Source organism: Pavona decussata, unplaced genomic scaffold (genome assembly GCF_977016875.1).
Source record: "Pavona decussata unplaced genomic scaffold, jaPavDecu1.1 SCAFFOLD_272, whole genome shotgun sequence".
Lineage (NCBI taxonomy): Eukaryota > Metazoa > Cnidaria > Anthozoa > Scleractinia > Agariciidae > Pavona > Pavona decussata.
The window spans coordinates 1751862-1774917 of NW_028145674.1; the positions used below are offsets into that span (position 1 = coordinate 1751862).

Here is a 23056-nt window from a genome sequence, read left to right on the forward strand (position 1 = left end):
AAAGGGATAAAAACTTCTTATGGGAAGAACTCTTTGGAAAACAGGTTTTACTCTGAGCGTGTCTCAAACCTTCAATGATAACATATGGTTTAGAAACTTAGTGACATTAGTTTCATATTGTGAGGCGAACATGCCAGCCGTTGTTGAAGCTTATCAGTGTTTTCTGTGGTGTATATTATTAAAAATTAATTCGACGTTCATTTCAAAAGGACTCAAAATTAAAGTAGTCCATCTACCAATTATGAACTTAAAAAGTGCTCCCGGCCGGCGACCAAAGAACTGGCAAAAACCATTTGAAGAAAGCCTGACTCTCAAAATCATCGTTGAGGAAATCGTGTGCAGAAGATCCAAGGTAATGTCCTGCTTAACGCTCTCTATGTGTTTCATTGGTTTCGTATAATGATGCAGGGATAAAAAATAAAAAAAATAAGAATGATGTATTATTCAGTAATGACAGAGACAAACTCAGAAAAAAAATTCCGTGTGCTTCTATCAGGAGTTGAACCTAAGACCTTACGATTACTAGTTCGGATGCTCTACCACTGAGCTACAGGAGATTCGTGGGAGCTTAGGCCATTAAAAAATAGTTGTATAACGGGCTGAAAATAGAGAATCTGGCAGTCGTCGGCTGGAAACACTTTATGCGAAACGTCCGAAACGAAGAGAAAAAAAGGAAATATATTCTCCTAGCATTTGACGTGACTTATTTATTTATATAAACAATAGCCTCCATTTGGTGCAAAAATATGCTCAGATATTTGTCCGCGGACATTATCTGTTCCGAGAAGCGAACAGTTTTCCAAGAGCGAAGCTCGAGGAAAACTGTGAGCTTCGAGGAGCAGATAATGTCCAAGGACAAATATCTGAGCATATTTTCAAAGTCAAATGGAGGCTATTGTGTTTATTATCCTTCAAATATTTTTCGCAACATGCGGGAATCGGCAGGAATCCGCAGGATCTGCCATTCTGTCATATGTCAATCACGTCAAAGTTTGTCAGTTGGCTTCCAAAATCTCCACGTCTCCACGTCAGATTTGACTTCAGTCGAAAGCATTTGTTTTGGGAAAAGGTAAAACATTTGAAAGGAAAGTAAACTTGTTTAATTCCGTGAAAGACAAAAGCAAGATACAAGTGGCGGATAAGGTTACAGGGAATGTAACTACCTCTCGAGAACAAGCTAAAGATCATTGAAAGCGAAAAACTGTAAAGTATCGCATTCCGTAAAAATTGTAAACCGCCGTCAACGAAACAGCCGGAGCTTTTTTGTTCTGTTCCTTTATCTAGTGTTCAATTGGAGCAGTACTTTATATCGAAAATACAATTGTGGAATTTACCAGCCTGTGAAGAATTCGAAGCTGAACCTGCAGTCGAATACGACGCCAGCGGTTGCTTTTGCTTGATTTCCATCAGAGCGCTTTCTTTGCTAACCATCGCTGAGGATTCATTGAACTTGTTGCTCGAGAGTAGGACAAGCTGCTTCTCTTCGTAGAGAATTTCGACATCCCGGGGTTTCATGGCTGGTTTACGTTTCGTGGACGAGATTTTGTCTTCGCGAGTGATCTAGACCAGGTGAGCATTGATAGCATCATTTACCGGCTTGAACTCTGTCAGTAATGGTACTGAAATTTATGTTTTCTTTATTTAAATTCCTTTCCAGGTCAGCACGAATTGCTCTCATTGAATTACAACTGTAATATTTGCCGTCGTGTGAGCGAGCTTCGAGCTTACATATTAAACTCATTTAGTGGTTTGTTGATGGCTTTCTCATTTTGCCAGACTAAAAAAAATATAAATATTCTTAAATGAGATGGGCTAAAACTTTTCGTCTGTCATATTTTTTAGTTTTGCCACATTTTTAATTCAAGGAATGTTGAACAGAGTTCAAACCAAGAGAAAATGTCGCAAATACGAGCTTGAGTATTTTAACATTTTGTTTACGAACAGTTTACCGTCAAAAACGTTTAGAGCGTATGTTGTTTTCTGGTACTGCTTTATTGACCGGCAGGTTTATTTCTTCTTCTGTCACAAAAACAAACTGTTCCCCCATCCTGACATTAACTGATATTAATTTTAATTGCAAACTTGACGCGCCTTGAAGTTTTTAAAATTGGGGAATATCACTTGGGGAATATCACCGGACATTCCCCAGTTTTAGCTGGGGTATATTCGGTCATGTGAGGCATTTAGACCAATCGCGTGCGAGCGAAAATATTTGATGGATCATAATGACCTATATTCTTGGGAAATTTTTACGAATCGTTTTAGTCTAAATATGTGTGTTAGGCTTGCACCATACGACCAAGTTTTCCTTTTCCAGATTATAAGGAACTTAAACACAGAAGTTCGTGAGCCCATGGATAAAAACCTAAGTGAATGTTTTCTTCCAGTTGGTTTTACTCTTGTTTTAGCGTCAGGCGGCTTACCACCAACTAAAAAAAAAACAAACAACAAACTTTATTTACGCCATAGACTACAAAAAAAAATTACAATGTAACACACAAATGACAGGGGTACTGGCTACTCGAAATAACCTTGGAGTTAAAAATTGCACGCTGTCAGATGCAATGGCGTTATAAAGTGTTAACAGGGAAACATTCAGCAATTTTAACCTGTTTGTGTGGAAAAGATGGACTTGAAGTTTTCTATGATGTATCATCCTAGACAACCCTTATTGTTGTTGACGTCGTTGATGTTGTTTTGCTGCTTACACGACCAACAAGCTTCCGTGATATGCAGTGCACATTTCTGCATGGGAGTATGTTTTTCCTTGCCAAGTGGTCTTTAGTTAAAAAACGGGGTTTTTTTCTTGCAGTTTCAGCCCACAACGATGGCAACATCCCCTACATAAACGAGGTTAGAGCAACTACAACCACCGTGGCCAGGGAGTAGTGGATAAGTAAGTTGCCTTGAAGACCAGTGACTCTTATTGGGGCCTATAGTAGTTGCAAATAGTTTTATTCCTAATATTTTAGCTTGATGTATATTGTATAGCTCTTAGTTTCATTAATTTTGTATTTATTCTTTTGCAAGGTCCCCTAGCTGTTGATAGCAGCTGGTTGAGCTCCTAATTAGGGATACCCTGTAGAAAAAAAGGTGTCAATCAGTCGGTCAGAAACTTTTCTCTGTCCGAGTTATCTTTTTATTTATTTTTTTTTATTTTTTGCTGTCTTAGGCCAAACTGACACGAAAACAAGGAGAAAAATTTTATTAGAGTAATCAAAACCTTTGGTCACGTGGTTTTGATGGTTTAGATTGAACAAGCCGTCTAACGTGGCCAAGAATTGTTTTAGAAACCGTATGGGTACTGTATCTACTTGCGTCAGCACGATACATCTTTCGACATCTATAAAGTCAGTTCTTCAAGGATTTTGGCAAGGCAACAAGCATTGTTTTCACTTGGTACAGAAAGCTTGGAGACCAGGCTTGTTATGTGTTGAAGAGGTACTAGACCACTTGGAATCTTCCCTGCGAGAAACATAGTACGGACACACTTTCAGATACTTGCAACTAGTAAAGCGACACGATTTTCCGAGTACTTTAAACCAAGGATGAAGCTTATCTTCAATGATATGCAGCTACAAATATCTTGGTGTTTATGTGGATAGCGCTCTGACGTGGGATAACCATCCATATATGCAACCAGGTCTATCCTAAGCTTCGCTTGTTGAACAGGTTTTTATCATCATCATCATCATCATCATCATCATCATCATCATTATTATTGTTATTATTTCTATTATTACTAGAAATAATCAAAGGTTAGGCAGTGCGTTCGATGATTTTGATGCCAAGTTCTCTCTCCTTTGCCTAATTGTTTGGTGATGATGTCATCAGCCCCCGCAATACGCGTCCCATGATCTATTCGTTCAATGCTGTCCCATACAATCTCGACTCAAATTAAGAAATGGTAAACGTGCAGCATGCAACTATCGAGTTATGGATGCACGCGGAGCACGAAAGAAACATAAGAGTTGCTCGAGAGGAAGCCTCTCTAGATTCTTGAGAGCTTATCAAACCTCCCAAGTGCATCCATAACTCGATGGTTGCACAGCTGTGGCGTTTACCATTTCTTTCATACCATATATTAACTGGATATACTGGTGTCATTCTTATCGCGAAATCTGGCACATGCATCATTTGATTTATTTTGCAATCACCTCTCCACAGAGTATACCGTTTCTCATCGTAAAATCTCAGAGCCAAACCTTTTCAAAAGAGTATAGGCGACAGAAATTTAGCGGTAAATACGCCTTCAAAGTAATTTACAAGGTTTTTAACCGTATTCACTGTTACTGACTCAAATTTCTGCAAGCCTTATCGGACTGCGTAGAAAACGTAACACGACAGCAACATGATTGAGACCAAACCGAGAATCAACAGGATGCGGCAACCGTGGACAGCTGTTTCGAACTGGTTGGCTCCCGTCAGCATGGTGTAGCACAGAAAAAGTAGAACAACCAACGCGAGTCGAGTGGTCTGCCAAATGCAAGTGGTAGCGATTTCGGATGGGCCCAAATTCAGACATCCTTCCACGTCATAGCACGTGACTACGAACAATTAACAAAAGAACTGAAATATCACGTCGCTGACGCAGCCCATGTACTTACTTGTGAAGGAAAGTTTTGCTTTTCTCATTTAACTCATTGTGACAGCGACATGAAATCTATCCCGTGAACGTAAGATGTGCGTATTTTTTAAAAGAAACTTTTTTTTACCTAAATAATCCAAACAGCTAAAACCTTGCATGCAGTGAATAGGACAACAATAAATTAGTCTGCAAGTAGAGTTATCAAGTATCTTTATTCTATTTAAAATTCCGCCAAAATAGTCAACGCACTGAAGAATCACTGATAAAAGTATTTGATTCTCGTTCACTTGCCTTGTGACGATTGTTTTCAATAATTTTGACAGATCCTCCGGGAATAAGATCTCAAATGAGAAAAATGCTCTGGTGATCTAACATAGAAGTTAAACAACTGGATCCAGGGTACGTGTTAAAGTGTCTAATCAGTAAATCTTGATGGAATCAAACAAGCAAGGACGCCGAGAAACCAAGCTTACGTCAGCGTGCAACCCACGGGCAAATGGTTGATGCCTATCAGCCAATCAGAACGCGCGCTTTACTGACGCTATTGATAAAGCAATTTGATCGAGCCACTTCCTTTATATTACGTTTCAAATTTATCGCATCACACTTTGTAAATTGTCTCATTCGATTTTCTTTTCTTATAGTGATATATCTCATATTTTTTAGTTGTTTTTCAAGACCTAATAGCCCCGTTTCACTTTCCTTAAGTATGGTTTGCTATAAATGTTTTGGGTAAAGCTGGTTGATAAAATTGTGAAACGTGAATCGTATCAATGTATTGTTCGAAACAAAAAGAGCTTCGAAACAATTGAAAGCAATTCTTTGTTATACGTAAACATCGTGCAAGCACTTTGGTCTATTGTACAGCACAATACAATAATTTTATTCGTACACGAGTAAGGTTAAAGCAAAGCCGCGTGTAGCGTCGTGATCAAAAACAGACCGAGATAAAAATGTTAGTTATTAAATATTGACTCTTAAACATTGAATTTTGACTAAAATTGATCCTAACCTGTGAAAAGACATACGGTGTCTTGGAAAAACGTTTCAGACAATTAATATCCTAAAATTAGAAAACGAAATAGTTCGCGTTCGCCGCGTATGTGACGTACGTACTGTAATGACACAGGAACATGTTTTTCCAACGGCATTACATAATCACTGTTCACATGGTTGAAAAATGATAAATTATGACAGATACGTATGTCCCCCGGTAGGCTACATCCACAAAATGAGGGTCCCCCAATGATAAGAGGTACTTACAAGCGTTCTCCAAGGCAGGATTAGCTAGCAAGCGACCATCGGCTGCCCGATCAATCCGAACGAACTGCGAGATGCCACAAGAAACGATTAGGACTCCAAGTGCATAATTCGGTGTAGAGAGTCTGATTACTCAGGCTGTGGCAATCGTGCAATTTATGGTATAATGCACTCCCAGTAACTCAACAAGCGCAGGTAGTGCTTCCAGTACTTCCCGTAATTATAAAAAAAAATCACTTAAGATGGCGACGACGGAAATGGACTAACAATTGAGAACAAATGAGAGACAATGACGACGATCACTAAAGATAGGAATATTTAGTTTTATCACTTTCTGTCCTTATTTCAGATCCCATAACTATCTCTGAAATAACAGCAGGCGTATTGGCTTTTATGTTTGGAAATGTCAGCAAAGATGCAGCCAAATATACGCATTATATAAAAGCCCTTCTTTACTTTTTTCGTTTCCAGTTGGTAATAAAAAAAAAACTGTTTGTACAGATTAGAAACTTTTTGAATTAACATATAATTAATACTCTGCCGACAGCATGTACGTGATCTGTCATAAAAACTATATATATGCACTACTTTGAAAGAGAGCTATTTAATTTTAAAATTAGTTCTTTCAACAGTATATTTTTTGTCTGCTAGAGAGTAATTTTATTTTGTAAAATTCAATTCGGACAACAGGGAAGAAGCGTGTTTTGAAGTTAGCCATAACAGCAGGATAGGCGCCATAACTGTGATTAACTGAAAGGTAACTTTTCCCATTTTGTTGCAGACTACCAGGGTTAATGTAGTTCTTATTAATAATTAATTTTGAAAAATTATTTTTCCATCATTAAAGACTTTTTTTCTTGTGAAATAATGGAAGATGCTTATAGTTTTTAAGAACCTCCAACAAGTCAAAGAAAAAGCCAACCAGACGATTCAACATTACGTGTACATTTCATTTTCGGAAAGTAAAACGTGCTTGACAGTTTTAAATACCTATTGTATGATCACACTAGCTGACCTATTGGGACATTGTGGCATGCTTCCTTTAAAATTTGTTTAGCTAGGCAACATTTCTTGCTATCACGTCAGTGCAACAGTGTTGTGTACTGGGATCCATTTGTGTTTGAAGCAGGCTTTCGTCTGCCGGATTCAGGAAAGGCCAGGTACCTCATTGTCAACGATTTATCTGATCACTAAAGATGCTTGTAATTTGTTAATACTGGACGAGATAGGAAAAAGCATTTTCAGTCTCTAATAACATTTCCAGTTCAAAATGGTGAGCAATAAACATAACAACAAAGCGTTGATCCATTTTTGAAATATGAGAACAAAATTAAAATTCAAAATTACATTGAAATTAAAATTCGTCTACAATAAAATTAGTGTATAGTACACAAACTGAAAGAAACGCCTTAAATTTAGCTTTTAACTGTTTTTCTCTTGAATAGACCCATTTCAATAGATTAATATTCGATTTTGGCTACGAGGCTTATGGCATAAAAAAGGCCGCTTCTCGTGAATTAATTTGGCCGGGTGAAAGTGGCGCAGAAAACCAATGGCAAATATTTTTTTTCTATAAAATTTATTTCGGAGATATTTTTTCTGAAAGGGCGCTTATTAAAATTTATCACTGAAAACATTTTTTAATAAACGATAACAACCATTTTTCGATAATAATAACAAGAACAAGTGATGACGATGATATCAACAAACTGATTGGCTGGACTGAAAACGAACTCAAGCCTGTAGGCAATCATACCATTACCGCAAGCATTTTGGGGGGCTTCACAAGAATCTTAATTCAATAGTTTTCGAATAAGTTCTCAACGAAAAAAAATCTCGTGTCTGCAAGATTAGAAAATCAGCAGATCAGGCGCCATTTTTCTTGAGCTTAAAATGGTTCCCGGGGAGAAAGGAAAATCAGTTGTCCTTTTGACTGATTGATATTAATACCGTTTTGACAAGTTTACATCTCGTGCCTCAGGCTACTCCAAATTTAAAATAAAAGCAATTTGTTTAAAAACATAAACAACACTTTTTTCCTCGTAAAACATGAACAGGAAGATGCTTCTGCAGATTTTAACGCCCACAACTGCGCCTATGATGAGCCGGATACGTTATCAAAAATACATCACTCCAAAAATGGGCTGCAATTAAGAAACCACATGTACAACTGACATTTACACATCAATGTATAATTAAAGTGGCCGACTATATATTAGCAGCGCGTCATTAATTGCCTTTAGAACCTTCAGTTTAATCTAACAACATTATTGCTTTCAAGTTTTCCTGGCCGACCTGAATGATCCACTGATTCCCTTGACGCCAGCTTTCGTAAGGATTCTGCAAGCTAGTGTAAGTACATAACTATAGTAGATGACATTGTACTATTAACTTTGCAGACTTTGATAAGGCATGAAGGCCCGTTTAAACGGTTTCAGCTTGTTGAAACAAATGTCGGTTTGAACAGGTCGTTCAACATTGTTGAAAGCTTAAACAAGTGTTGAAAGCTTGTTGAAAGTGTATTGAATCAAATCAGTAAACTGGTTTAAACTTTCATTCAACATCGCAACAACATTTCCATTCCTTTGTTCTTAAAAATGTTCAATGGTGTTGAAACTGTTTGAACACTCTGTTCATCCAACATTTGCCCAACATCAGTTCAACTTTTGTTGAACCAATGTTGGGCAAATGCCGAAACCGTTTAAACGGGCCAGTGGACTGGACGGTTAAAATGCTCAAAACTTTGGGAGCGCTTCTAAGTTTCCACATTAAGAGCATCATTTCGAATGAAATCACTGACTTTTGTGTTCAAAGTGAATGTTTTATATGCATGTGTGATCATAACAGGTTTTCAAAATTATCAACCCCCCGGTAAATTTTACATACAACAGTTCAAGGACTGTTGACATTTTCTTAAGAAATATTACACCATTTTAAAAAACAAGCAATTTCTTTCTAGTGTTGTCAGCAGTGTTCAAACTTTACACTTGTTGTTAGGGTCGATTCTTGATCCCATAGATTTTGTAAACTTAAGCTTCAACACGAGAGATAAGCACTTAATTATTTTTCTAAATAAAACAATGATAAGCGGTACTCGGGTTTGTACCACTTCACGATATTCAACGACTGCGAGCGAGCGCGATGTGTACCCATCACTGGCTTTAAAACTTCCGTGACCTTCATAAGCAATCGTTGGTGATATCTAGCATTCGCCGACGAATGAGGGTAGAGGATTGGGCCAACAATAGCTCAATAAAAGACATAGCGATTTGCCATACTTCCGATCGTCGGCTGTTTTAATACATCCGCTTACTTGAGATCAGTTCAATGTGCTAGCTGTGTTGTTTTGGATTATGTAAATCTTATTTATTTGGATCCAATTCGATGCTTGGTTGGGGATGTCAGACAAGTGATCGGTGAGAAAGAGGCGCCGTCAATTTGACATCCGGATGCCTTATTGAAATTTTCTATTAATCGTGTTTTTTTGTTTACAATAGCTGTTGATAATCCTGTTGATAACAAATTCAGAATTTGTGAAAGATATTCGTTAATTATAGATAGAGGCATAACGTTATATAACTATTTGTATAAGATTACGCTCATGATCAGCCACGAGCAAACGACAATCAAATGCAATATGTATTTGAAATATTATCTGCATACTTCGGATGAAAGATTAAATAGGGAAAGGACATCGCAACTTCAGGCTTCTAAACCTCCTTTTCACTAACGTTTAACATGTGCACAAAACTGTGTTGGTCTTTATCTATAAATCTAATCTTTCATTCTGTTTATTCGCAGATTTCATACATATATTTTTGTTGCCATCAATTCATCAGCTACCAGTTTGCCTGATAGCTAAGTTGGTAGAGCAGTGCACGTAATCAAGGGTTCGCATCTCGTTCAACAAACCATCAGAATTTTTTCAGCTATTCTTTCCGGAACTGCGATCGTCTTTTATCTAGGATTTTAATGGATCATGCTTACGTTGCTGCTCGTTCATTCATTCAAGCGTCTTCATATTGGATAACCTTCAGGAAACCGTTAAATATTGGATTATTGTAACTGTCTTTTCCCTAAAAAAGGCTATTTTATAAGAATAACAGGCATTGAAAAACATTTACTGGTTATAAATAGATCTATGATTCGGATAACTGAACAAAAACAATGTTCGTCTTCAAATCCTACGTGTTGATGTCACGGATGGAGGATAATTTCATTTCGCTTCGCCAAGGTCACTGTCGCTCGTCATGATTAAATGATAAGCTCATTTTATTAAAACATGTTAAAAATATGTTGCAGTAGAGACAGGTGTAATGCTTTGAATGGAGTTCTCAGCTGCGCCGTAGAGGATACCCCATGCGGCGTTAAATAAACAATGTGTCCCCTTCTGGTGTAAGGGAATCAGTATTAGATGCAACTCAGGCAAAAGGCCAGAATCTGCTAACATTCCGCTATCGTGGTGTTTGGAGTTTGGGGCAACCACTGATTGAAATTTTAAAGCATAGATACGTTTATGGCTGTTCAAATATAAAGTCCTTTGTTATATAGCTGAAGTTTTTCCCTCCAAAGCGCACGCATTCATCGGCTATTATAAATTCATAGTCACATGTCATCCAACAATAGACCTATTTGCCGTCAAAGGTCCTTAAAAAAGTAAAAAAGTTTTATAAAAAAAGACTTTTCGGTCATTGATCTTCATCAGTTGCAGTGCAAGTGATCAATAAATTACAATTTCCTTAAATAAGTTCACAGTATAAAAGATGAAATAACATTACAAAGATGATTACATAAAAGGGCGTGATAACACATGGTACCAAAACATTGACAAGTGATGAACAATCGGTAATTACTAAGCGGAAAACTATGACAACGTGGTACAAAAATACGAAAAAAAAAGTAAAAAAAGTTAAAGTTAAAAAAGTTTTATGAAAAAAGACTTTTCGGTCATTGATCTTCATCAGTTGCAGTGCAAGTGATCAATAAATTACAATTTCCTTAAATAAGTTCACAGTATAAAAGATGACATAACATTACAAAGATGATAACATAACAGGGCGTGATAACACATGGTAGCAAAACATTAACAAGTGATGAACAATCGGTAATTACTAAGCGGAAAACTATAACAACGTGGTACAAAATACGAAAAAAAATTAATCAGCAAATACAATACAAATAAGACAAGAAAAAAAGAAAAAGTTTCGTAATTCGTTGAGTCAATTGGAAATCTCAAGAAACCAGCGTAAAAAATAGCAAGAAGGCGAAAGTTATAACAAAATCCCCGAACAAAGCCCTTGAAACCATGCCGCGGCAAGGCACTACAGGCGCCCTGAACAGGGCCCTTAAACAACACATTGTAATAAAATCCCAGATGAGATCCCTGAGATCACCTAGCGCTAGGTAATCTCATGGTATTGATAATAATAATAATAATAATAATAATAATAATAATAATAATAATAATAATAATAATAATAATAATAATAGTTTATTGATACCCCTCTCGCAGCCTAGAAGCCTGAATTACAAGGATGGTCAGTGACAATAGTACAAGAAAATAAGGTATAAAGACAGTCAAATAAATAATTATATAAATATGATTAGAAGCACTAAATAACAGGTTATGAGTGGTAGGGATAGTCATTGTGGTGCTGGTGGTAATGAGTGAAAGTGGTGCACCGGTAGTGGTGGTGGTGCTAGTCATGAGTGGTAGTAGCGGTGGTGGTCATGAGTGGTAGAGGGGGTGGAGCTGGTAATAAATGTAGTGCTGGTGGTAGTGGGGGTGGTAAGTAGTTGCACGAGTTGAATTAGTAGTGGTAGTGGTAGTGGTGGTGGTGGTAATGAGTAATACCAGTGGTTGTGACGTTGTTGGTGGTGGTAATAAGTGGTAGTGGTGTACTTCTGACGCCGTTGGTGGCGGTAATAAGTGGTAGTGGTGTACTGCTGACGCTGTTGGTGGTGGTAATAAGTGGTAGTAATGTACTGCTGACGCTGTTGGTGGTAGTAATAAGTGGGAGTGGTGTACTGCTGACGATGTTGGTGGGGGGTAATAAGTGGTAGTGGTGTACTGCTGACGCTGTTGGTGGTGGTAATGAGTGGTAGTGGTGTACTGCTGACGCTGTTGGTGGTGGTAATGAGTGGTAGTGGTGTACTGCTGACGCTGTTGGTGGTGGCAATTAGTGGTAGTGGTGTACTGCTGATGCTGTTGATGGTGGTAATGAGTGGTAGTGGTGTACTGCTGACGCTGTTGGTGGCGGTAATGAGTGGTAGTGGGGTAATGCTGACGCTGTTGGTGGTGGTAATAAGTGGTAGTTGTGTACTGCTGACGCTGTTGGTGGTGGCAATAAGTGGTAGTGGTGTACTGCGGACGCTGTTGATGGTGGTAATGAGTGGTAGTGGTGTACTGCTGACGCTGTTGGTGGCGGTAATGAGTGGTAGTGGTGTACTGCTGACGCTGTTGGTCGTGGTAATAAGTGGTAGTGGTGTACGCCTGACGCTGTTGGTGGTGGTAATGAGTGGTGGTGGTGTACTGCTGACGCTGTTGGTGGTGGTAATGAGTGGTGGTGGTTTACTGATGACGCTGTTGGTGGCGGTAATGAGTGGTGGTGGTGTACTGCTGACGCTGTTGGTGGTGGTAATAAGTGGTAGTGGTGCACTGCTGACGCTGTTGGTGGTGGTAATAAGTGGTAGTGGTGTACGCCTGACGCTGTTGGTGGCGGTAAAGAGTGGTAGTGGTGTACTGCTGACGCTGTTGGTGGTGGTAATAAGTGGTAGTGGTGTACGCCTGACGCTGTTGGTGGTGGTAATGAGTGGTGGTGGTGTACTGCTGACGCTGTTGGTGGTGGTAATGAGTGGTAGTGGTGTACTGCGGACGCTGTTGGTGGCGGTAAAGAGTGGTAGTGGTGTACTGCTGACGCTGTTGGTGGTGGTAATGAGTGGTAGTGGTGTACTGCTGACGCTGTTGGTGGTGGTAATGAGTGGTAGTGGTGTACTGCTGACGCTGTTGGTGGTGGCAATTAGTGGTAGTGGTGTACTGCTGATGCTGTTGATGGTGGTAATGAGTGGTAGTGGTGTACTGCTGACGCTGTTGGTGGCGGTAATGAGTGGTAGTGGGGTACTGCTGACGCTGTTGGTGGTGGTAATAAGTGGTAGTGGTGTACTGCTGACGCTGTTGGTGGTGGCAATAAGTGGTAGTGGTGTACTGCGGACGCTGTTGATGGTGGTAATGAGTGGTAGTGGTGTACTGCTGACGCTGTTGGTGGCGGTAATGAGTGGTAGTGGTGTACTGCTGACGCTGTTGGTCGTGGTAATAAGTGGTAGTGGTGTACGCCTGACGCTGTTGGTGGTGGTAATGAGTGGTGGTGGTGTACTGCTGACGCTGTTGGTGGTGGTAATGAGTGGTGGTGGTTTACTGATGACGCTGTTGGTGGCGGTAATGAGTGGTGGTGGTGTACTGCTGACGCTGTTGGTGGTGGTAATAAGTGGTAGTGGTGCACTGCTGACGCTGTTGGTGGTGGTAATAAGTGGTAGTGGTGTACGCCTGACGCTGTTGGTGGCGGTAATGAGTGGTAGTGGTGTACTGCTGACGCTGTTGGTGGTGGTAATAAGTGGTAGTGGTGTACGCCTGACGCTGTTGGTGGTGGTAATGAGTGGTGGTGGTGTACTGCTGACGCTGTTGGTGGTGGTAATGAGTGGTAGTGGTGTACTGCGGACGCTGTTGGTGGCGGTAAAGAGTGGTAGTGGTGTACTGCTGACGCTGTTGGTGGTGGTAATAAGTGGTAGTGGTGCACTGCTGACGCTGTTGGTGGTGGTAATGAGTGGTAGTGGTGTACGCCTGATGCTGTTGGTGGCGGTAATGAGTGGTAGTGGTGCACTGCTGACGCTGTTGGTGGTGGTAATAAGTGGTAGTGGTGTACGCCTGACGCTGTTGGTGGCGGTAATGAGTGGTAGTGGTGTACTGCTGACGCTGTTGGTGGCGGTAATGAGTGGTAGTGGTGTACGCCTGACGCTATATGTGGTGGTAATGAGTGGTGGTGGTGTACTGGTAACCTCGTTCCCAGGGTCTCTCCTCTTCACGTCCCAGGGAGCGAGAGAGGGGAGACCCTGGTTGGGGCTGGTCAGGTGTCTCCCAGAGAATAATTAGTTCCAGGGGGGGGGGGGGGGGGGAGGACCTTCACTTGCTATTTTTTGTCAAGATTTATTGTCCACTCCGAAACAAGACTTTCGCTTTGCTGTGCGAAGCCCGCTCGAAACTCATTCATTTGGCTATGTTTTTCAGTAGTCTTCATTTTGCGAGCCATTGTAACATTAATCTTCGTTGTCTCGAAGCGCTGCACTTAGGAAAATCACTGTGTATAAACGACAGCGCCTTCCTCTCCAATTCGTGGAGTTGTGATCGTGGTTTATTCTAGCTTTGAATGCGCTGATGAAAGATCAGATCTGAAGAACTAACTGAAGGAAACCTGAAAGGAATCGGGCCTATGTCTAACTGTTCTGAAATGTCATTCTGCAGCAATTACCTGCAATTACGCTGCTTACAGAGCATTTCTTTTTAAAAAATATTTTAGCATAAGCGCAGTCGTTCGCGTCTCTGGTATTTAGCGTCGTTGGTTTGCTTACGTCCCCTTTTCTCTCGGGACGTAAACAATCCAACGATGCGAAATACTAGAGAGGCAAACAACCACGCACATGCTAAAAGATTTACAAGAAAGAAACGCTCTGTTAGCAGGATTGCAGCAACAAACAATACACAGGAAATAGCACATAAGCCGAACACTTTCGGAAGGGGGATGTGCGGTATAACAACATGTACACGGTAAATATTTCATGGTTCTTTTAATGAACAAAGAAAACACTTTCGAAATACGGTAAGCGTTGCAAAGCAATAACGAAATAACCTTTGCTCCAGTTGATGGCGTTAAAGTGAAATTTAGTCTGCAGCTACAATGGCGCGACTCCGAGATACATTTCAGGCCACGTTTGATTCTCTCCTGGTCGTCCTTTCAGAGATCATGGACTTGAGGACTCTAAAAGTAGATGTGGCAAAAATTCACCTCGTGGAAGTGCGTCACCGTAAAGCTCCTCGGCTACCACCAGAAGTAGTCGATTCCCTTTGCTGTAAAGATTTCGAGAATGACTTGTATCTCCAACTGATTTACAAAGTCGATAACAGCTCACATTCACAGATTCACTCGCTTTATGAATGACCTCTTGACATGAATGACCACTTTGACTGAACACACGCGAATCGCAAGTTGACTTTACTGGGGCATGTTTTCCCATCTCCGGTACACTCCGTATAGTCAAACTGACACTCAACCGCCCCTCTCTCCAGTTTTTTTTTTAGTTTTGTAATTTCCCAGATTCTAGGAGACACGTGACCAGCCCCAACCAGGGTCTCTCCTTTCTCGCTCCTTGGGACGTGAAGAGGAGAGACCCTGGGAACGAGGTTGGTGTACTGGTGGTGCTGTTGGTGGTGGTAATGAGTGGTAGCAGTGGTTGTCGTGCTGTTGGTCAGTGGTGGTAATGAGTGTTAGTGGTGTCGGCTAGTGACGTTGTTGGTGGTGGTAATAAGTGGTAGTCGTGTACTGTTAATGCTGGTGGTGGTGGTAATGGGTGGTAGCAGTGGTTGTCGTGCTGTTGGTGGTGGTACTGAGTGGCAGTGGTGTACTAGTGACGCTGTTGATGGTTGTAATGAGTGGAAGTCGAAACAGGAAACAGGAAAGGCTAAAAGAGATTTTAAATGCGGTGCTGGCTTAGAATTATGGGTTGTTTTGTGTAGGTCCTCGTTCTCGTGGGAGGATTTCCTCTCTCTTCCAAAATTGACACTTCCTGTTGAAATTCTATTTCGGCCTGAGTATATCGAGCGTTTATTTAGGCTTTTATCATAATGGTAATATGGTATTCCTCCGTATTTCCTTTATTGAGCAACCTCCAGGCTTCTGCACATGATATTCAATATTAACTTTTTAAAGAAAACCTCACATAAATCGATTATACCGGGATTATAGCCAACTCCACACGTGTTAAAAACGATAGAAGTAATTAAAATTTGCTGTTACCCATTACAGCAGCTTTTTCCTCTACTGACTTCCTGAAAGTTGCATAAACTAGCATGTTTACTCCATCTTTTAGGGGTCGTGTTTCTTTATCAAATGGTTATGTGATGCCATTTGGGTTGAAACCTTTTTTCAAAGCACTTTCCAGTAATTAAAATTATCCAAACAATTTTCCTTTCAGACAGTGAATTATTAATCATTGTCATTTTAAGGAAATACAACTTCCTCTTCATCGGCTTATAATATAACCTTGAATTTTTTTATGTCAACAATCTACCTTTTGAGGAAGTCGTTGTCAGCGAGTAAGTATAATCAATCAATCACCAAAGAATAGGCATAAGTGATTAAACGAAACATTAAAAGCTAAAATATACCTGCAATATTTTTTTGTCAGCGCCACGGCACGTTTACACCGTGGCTAAGTATGTTTTTCTGATTTCCGAGGCAGGGTAATTTAATTGACCCTTTGCACTGCTGTGAAATTCTTGAAGCCATTTCCAATATTATGTAGATCCGCATGTTTCATCAATCACTTTGGCTTAACCATCACATGTAAAGCTATGGTCTTGACGATTCTAAATCTCAATCACATTCGCTGTGACGATGCGCTTTAGATCGTTACGAAACTCCAAGCCGCGAATAAATATTCAAGAAAATTCACCCGACAGTTTTCAGACAATTCAGTCGTTCGAACTGAGTAGAGGTAAACTTCTGGAAACCGTAAGATTTTTATTAAGGTCTACTGTCTCCAACATGTAATAGGCTTTCCCTGTTTAAAAACAGGGAGTCCTTTATAAGTTATCATAACAGATTATTTTAGAAAGGATTAATTAAAAGGCAAAGCCTTTTTTTTTTTTTACAAATTTATTGGATACAACTGTTTTCATTAGTCCCAGACACAAAAGAAGCCGGTTTCTTTCTAAGTAGGGGGTCTGAAGACACACTTCCAAAACCAGCGCAAACTTCGACACTTCGTTTTCTCTCTTCAGCATGTAACTCTGTTATGATGAAGTCTTGTTGTGTTAATATAATCCTTGCGTGACTGATCGACGGTGATTGCCACCAACCCGACCTGACGTTTAATTAATAAGAAAGAAGACGTGTGTTCTTTTTAATTAACAAGATGCCTATACTGGCATTTACGCGTGATGCAGATTCATTTATTCCAATTGTATGCTTCGCAGATTGATAAAACTATCCTGCTAATGGAATGGTTTGAGTCACGATGATCGCGTTATGTTGTTTCCCTTGTATTTGTACTGGAAATCCATTAGTGATTAAGATTTACGATAACGTAAGCTTATAAATGACCTCTTCTCAGTCTCATCGTGGTTCAACAAATGTCAAAGGAAGCATGATTCCTTCGCCAGGAACTCTCCAATTTCCACTGTGTTAAATGTCGAGTGCTTCTTGGAAGTTATTCTTTCGATTTACCGCTTTTACCGCGGAAAGTGCCATGTGACGTCGTAAACAAAATTATGCAAATTTTCGTTGAAATGAACATGTATGATGCAATCTAACCTGACTTGCACGTGATTCGAAGTTGCAGCCAATAAAAACCACACAATTCTTTCGGGACGGGCACGGGATACGGGAAAGTTAAAAAAACAAGGCAATTTTTGACTCCCAAGACGACGAAAGGAATGCGGTCCCGAATTTAAGACGCTGGCTGACTACGTCATCCCGCGTAATTAGAGCGGATCCACAAGTCAGTCTCCTCATTAAGTGCATTTTACGTCAGAGTCGTGCATTAAACACCCACGGCTACTCTCAGTTCATTCCATAACCATAATGGACTGTACATAAAAGGAAGTCGTGCTTTCTTTACAAAGCTAGTTCCCGTTGTAACAGTTTATGTCACAGTTGCCAGCTCATCCTACTTGAGCCACTCGCTCCTGACTGCTGGAGGCAAACGTAGGTCGATCAGTTTGTTCATATGCGGCGGCAACTGAATGCATTTCTAGTGTAACACATTCACATAATGAAAGCTACTACAGTTCATTGGCACTTAGTGCTGTGCTGTAAAAGGGTAATCTTTCTGAGTCTACAACTGATGTCCGGTGCAGCTAGCCGTCTAAAGGAAAACCGACTGAGCCCTACTTTTCTGTTGCTTGTGGTTCCAAATGTCTAGTTTACGTATGTGCTAAGTCATGAAACACGAACTAGCATTGCAAGTGGAATCAACGGATATAATAGAACATTTTCATAATAAATTTGAAATGCTAATTTATTTGTGCCTTGAGACCACAAGCCTAGAAATGGATGGCGTTCGAAGTCTTCCAATTCTTTTTCTATTACTAAAAAGAAAAAAAGAAAAAGGAAAAGAAAACAAGAGTTGTTAAAGTTGAATTGCAACAGTTTTGCTCAAAATCTTGTTTTAAACTCAGATTATGTTTTGAAAAGACGTCTGACCTTATTTCTTGAAATTTCGTTTCCACACTTTTCATATCTTTGAGCTCTTTCTCACTTCGTCCGCCATTACTGATGTGACCCTATAGCAGTCAGTGGCTTTTGGACAAAGGTAGGAGTACTTAGCTATCCCTTGAGGCCATTTAGTTGAACGCCTGACTGAGTAGTAATTTCTGATGTCACTGTTCATTCTTGTTCAATGCATTTAACAACGATTTTTCCCCTTCAGTGTTGCTAACAGTTGAAAGCAGCCATTTGTAGGATTGATTAAAGTGAGTGGACTCAGCTATTTAAGTTAGACTGATTACCGTATTCTAACAAGACGGAAAACTGAGAGCAAAACGAAAGAACGCTGTAAATTCATCAATTAAAAAGGTTCGACATGCTCATTAAACTAAACATGGACTCCCCACCCGGCGTCATAGAACGCAAGATAGAATCGTTGAACCTCGAATAGAATAAAATAAATGCGCTCCCGGCTAAGTTTATCCAGGTCACACAAGCCATGATTTGCACCGCTTGCAATCAGGAAGTTTGAAACTCGTCCCTGGATAAACCGATAGGTAGGGTTTCGTTCAAATGTTCCCTTTTACTCTTGCAACCGGCGTGTCCGTATCTTTCATCCGTACTTCAAAATATATGTTTGACATATTTACACTTATTTATTCATCCTTCACGGGTATATTACGAACTCACAACTGTATGACCAGCTGCCAGTTGGCTTGATAGCTCAGTTGGTAGAGTACTGCGCTGCACCGGCATCGCAGAGGTCATGGGTTCGAATCCCGTTCAAGCCTGAATTTTTTTCAGGCTTTCTTTTCTCAACTGCTTAAGTTGCGTAGCAACTGCGAGGATCTTTCTTCTGTTTGTTCATCTGCAGTCAAAAATATATGTTTCATATATTTACACTTATGTGTTCGTATACAATTGTCCGCTTACTGGCCCTGTGAACATGATAAACTGCAATGTCATTTTGATGTCAAAACACTTGACGTGAAGGCGTTTTTGCACAATGTTAACTTGCTGGCGAAACATTTCATTACGAAACTGACAAAAAAATGTAGAACGTTGCGATCTGAATCAGCATTTACGTCTTACAATGTCAGTCACGCCTTTTCGTTTTCGTTGTTCTGTGTTTAGTTTTTACATATCCTCTTGCCCAATCACCGCAAAGGCCCGGACTAAGAAACATGTCTAAATATGCGACGCTAAATAGCATGTCTACCCCGGTTGTAGCAATATTGTCCTCATTCAGGCTGCAGGGAATTATCACATGGCCCTCAAAGAACATTAATATTTCTATTACTTTTAAATAAATAAAAAGCGCCATTTGGTAATTAAGGTTAAAGGCTGAGAGCGATTAGGTTTATAAAGTGTCAATAAGGGCTATTTTCAAATTACCCATCATCAGGGGCACCCAATGACAGTTTTCTCTCAGATCCTTTGAAACGCTATTTCAGGCTATCTGGAGTGCCTTTAAAGCTCTGTAGGTTCATTTTAGGCTGCGCTATTAATAATATTTTTATATCTGTTCGGTCATTCTAGGGAACTTGAGTCTTTTCGGAATTACCAGGGCAATTTTGTCCATTTCCCGAAACCCTTAGGTCTTATTTCCTTTCGGAAAATCTTAGCTGACCTTTTTTGGGTACTCGAAACGACATTTTTATCAATCCGAAAACACAAGGCCTTTAATTTCCCATATCACGAAAGTTCGAGGTGAAAATTCCCTTTAGAAAATTGTAGGGGATTAAGGGCCTGCCGAAAAGATACTTCACCGAAACGATTCGTTGGGTCTTTCAGAAAAACTATCCATAATCTTCATCCAAAACATTTAAAAGCACTATTGAAACCGCCCATGGCAAACAGTTTAAGTAGCTGGCTAATTACAAAAAATATCACAAAATAGAGCCCAAGTTATCAAAACAAACCAAAATTAACGTTACAATATTGAATGTTTTTAGAAACTCTTTTGATGCCGCAGATACGCATTATAGCATACTTTAAGGTGTCTATTTCAGTGCCCCTCGGGCTGAAAACACCGCTTATCTACTTAAACATTCAATTCCGTCCACGCCGGCCGTAAGCACGCGATCCACATAGCCCGCATGAAAAATTCGTGACCCATGACAAATCATCCACGGTTGGTATACCATTTAATAAGCTCAATTAACAGTATCAAGACTGAAGCATTGATCTGTATCCGATATCGTCGACAAGAGTTGAGTAGGTTATTTTACAGAAGCAATCCGCATCTGATATTGAAAGCCTCCTTGTACAGCCTTGCAGTGAATAACACCGAGGATGAAAAGCACCTAACAAACGCACCTTAAGGTAATATTCTTTTGCTGATTTTATATGAAATGGAACTGATGAGGGAGTTTTGTCGAAGTACACATGTGACCATATGTACTAATAGAGCCAGTCAGTTTTTTGCAAAAAAAAAAAAAAAAAAACAATATCAAGAACCTGTCGAAAAACGAGGATTGGTATTAAGATAAGTCGATGTTAGTAAACAGGGCTTTGAATTATCACTCTTGGTGTTAAGTTCAACTCGTTTTGACTTCCATGGGAATGAACAAAAGCATTGAGTTAAAATCGTGTTGCTGTTCGATCACCATATGATGATACCGGCCTCTGATTATATTCGCGCTTTCGTGCATCAGAGTTTTCCGAATCATGTAGAGTTTGTTTGTGGTCGAGCTTCCTGTATCTCAGCATGGCGACAACTTACCAAAATATTGTATATTACTTTAAATACGGTCTGGCGTGCGCTATCCTGCCATTGTTATTCTAGTTGTGGAGATGAAAATTAGCATTTGGTCTTCCCTATTGTCACGCACACATTTTGGGTTACAGAAAATATGCTAACAAACTAGTTTTAACAGTTCAGCTCCAGTTAAAAGAAATTGAAGTCATATAGATTGGCATTGAACTTATCTGTGTCCCCCTGTTCGATCGCACATCTTATTACATTCGCTTTGCGGGTTCATCCTGTTTGTGGTCGAATTTCCTGTATCTTAGCGCATAGTTAGGGGTCACAGTGTGACATGACGGACATTAAACCTCGTCCATAAATAGATGGGCGTTTTGTTTGATGAACATGACACATAGGCCTCTGATGAGCATCACATAGCCACGGTGGTGAGAAAAGACGCATATAGATTGTAGAAAAATTATCGTTTTATGCCCTGAGCTGAGTGGGCGTCAAGATCACTCCATCATTTGGAGTAAGATATTTGAGTTATGGACTCAGACAATTTAAAAACACATGTGGTATATTGTGGTTTTCCAACTGACAAGTTTTCAGGGGTCAGCAAATTCAATTTGTTTCCTGTGTTTTGTGTCTTTGGATGATTCAACCATTCAGCGATGAAAACCAGAAAGACTATCAATCTATTATTTATCTTTAATTAGTTCTCCCTTCAGCTTGAGACAGGCAATGTATTTGGCAGAAATATGGCGATTTTGCGGATTGCAAACAAGCAGACGTTATTTTTAGGTGGAGAGAGGCGTCACAGCCAGAAATACGTCTGCATTCGCAGTCAATGGATTGAGCACTTGGAAATGATTGAAATAAGAATTTTTTAACGCAGTTAAATAATTTTACAAAAAATTGTTGGATGATAAAATGAAATCAGATCAAAGATCAGTCATTGAACACTGATATCACCAGAAAAAAACAGAAGGACACTGTGAACAGTTTACAATACTCAGTAATGCGGTAGGTGCCGAGTATATAAGCTTAGCTTTCAGCCCGACGCAAATGTTGAAAACTCATCGGACCGTTTCGACCCGAAGGTCACCGTTACTGGATGGAGATCACGTCTGCGGAAGTTTTAAGCTGATGATAATGTTTAATTCAGTTTTGAGCGCTTTACCTTCCAAACGGTTCCGTTAGGGTACGTTTCGGACGTTGGCGCGGCGCCCATATATTCTGACCCAATTAATAACCTAATTGACCCAGCCTTGACTTGAAATATCACTGACGACAGCTTTATCCCAAGTATAAAGGTTTAAAGATAAAAGATCCCAAGATTTCGTTTTTAAGGAGTTTTGACTATTGAAAAATACCCAAACATCCATAAATAGAATCAGCCGTGGAAAGCTGGACCAGATAAGATCTGCGCTAATCCTATTGTCCCGCCTTTGCAATGCTAATGCCTCAAGACAAGATACATTATGGCGGTCCAAAGGTCCAATCCTTCGATCACTTTTATAAACTGCTTTCTTTAATGTAAACAGGTACATGAAGCTATTTTATTTTTCTCAAACGTCTTCTTAGAAACGTTAACATACGTAAGTACGGATAAGGATGTTGCACCAAACAAATCTCTTGAAAGCCTTGATGTGTAAGATACAGTCAATAGCTAATATAGTTACATACTATGTCTTCGGTAAGCAAGGGCATGGCAACAACCTTTACAAAGAGCATGGAATACTTTTTTTCCAAGAGAGATGAGCACTCACTCTTGTTTTTCAGTACCTCTCTGCGGTCAAGCCGTGAAAACTATCTTTTTTAGCAGCTACGAACTGGTTGTGCTGCAGCTCTGCATTAAATGGCCCTTAAATGGAAATTCATCGCCTCTACCCACGCGATTGGAAAAGTGGGTGTCTCCAATTCGTAGAAGGATTTAACTTAAGAGACTTAAGAAATAAAGTTCATCATCATTATCATCATCCTCCTCCTCCTTAAGTAAGTACATCTGCTGAATAAGCAGAAATTCGCACTACCCTTAGA

The 23056-nt window shown here is 39.9% G+C and overlaps 2 protein-coding genes and 1 non-coding gene across 9 annotated transcripts in view; all 3 read left to right on the forward strand.

Annotated features, from left to right (window-relative positions):
• Nucleotides 1-261: 261 nt before the first annotated feature.
• The window catches only part of LOC146455675 (adenosine receptor A3-like), a 39873-nt gene continuing 17078 nt past the window's right edge, over nucleotides 262-23056 (forward strand). For 2 of the 6 annotated variants that reach the window (XR_014858989.1, XM_085094034.1), the window contains exon 1: nucleotides 20517-20649. The gene's annotated coding sequence lies outside the window, so the exon portion shown is untranslated. Of the gene's footprint in view, nucleotides 353-717; nucleotides 1570-2812; nucleotides 2897-3458; nucleotides 3673-6525; nucleotides 6606-8129; nucleotides 8201-20516; nucleotides 20650-23056 lie in introns of those variants that run through there. The other 4 variants (XM_085094038.1, XM_085094035.1, XM_085094037.1 and 1 more) reach the window with 4 other exon arrangements.
• On the forward strand, nucleotides 19038-19115 carry Trnac-gca (transfer RNA cysteine (anticodon GCA)). Its single transcript is given in 2 exon segments — nucleotides 19038-19074; nucleotides 19080-19115. It is a non-coding gene; the product is annotated as a tRNA-Cys (tRNA).
• The window catches only part of LOC146455677 (adenosine receptor A3-like), a 255846-nt gene continuing 253389 nt past the window's right edge, over nucleotides 20600-23056 (forward strand). Inside the window, exon 1 of one of the 2 annotated variants that reach the window (XM_085094026.1) lies at nucleotides 20600-20649. The gene's annotated coding sequence lies outside the window, so the exon portion shown is untranslated. The remainder of the gene's footprint in view (nucleotides 20650-23056) is intronic. The other variant, XM_085094022.1, reaches the window with a different exon arrangement.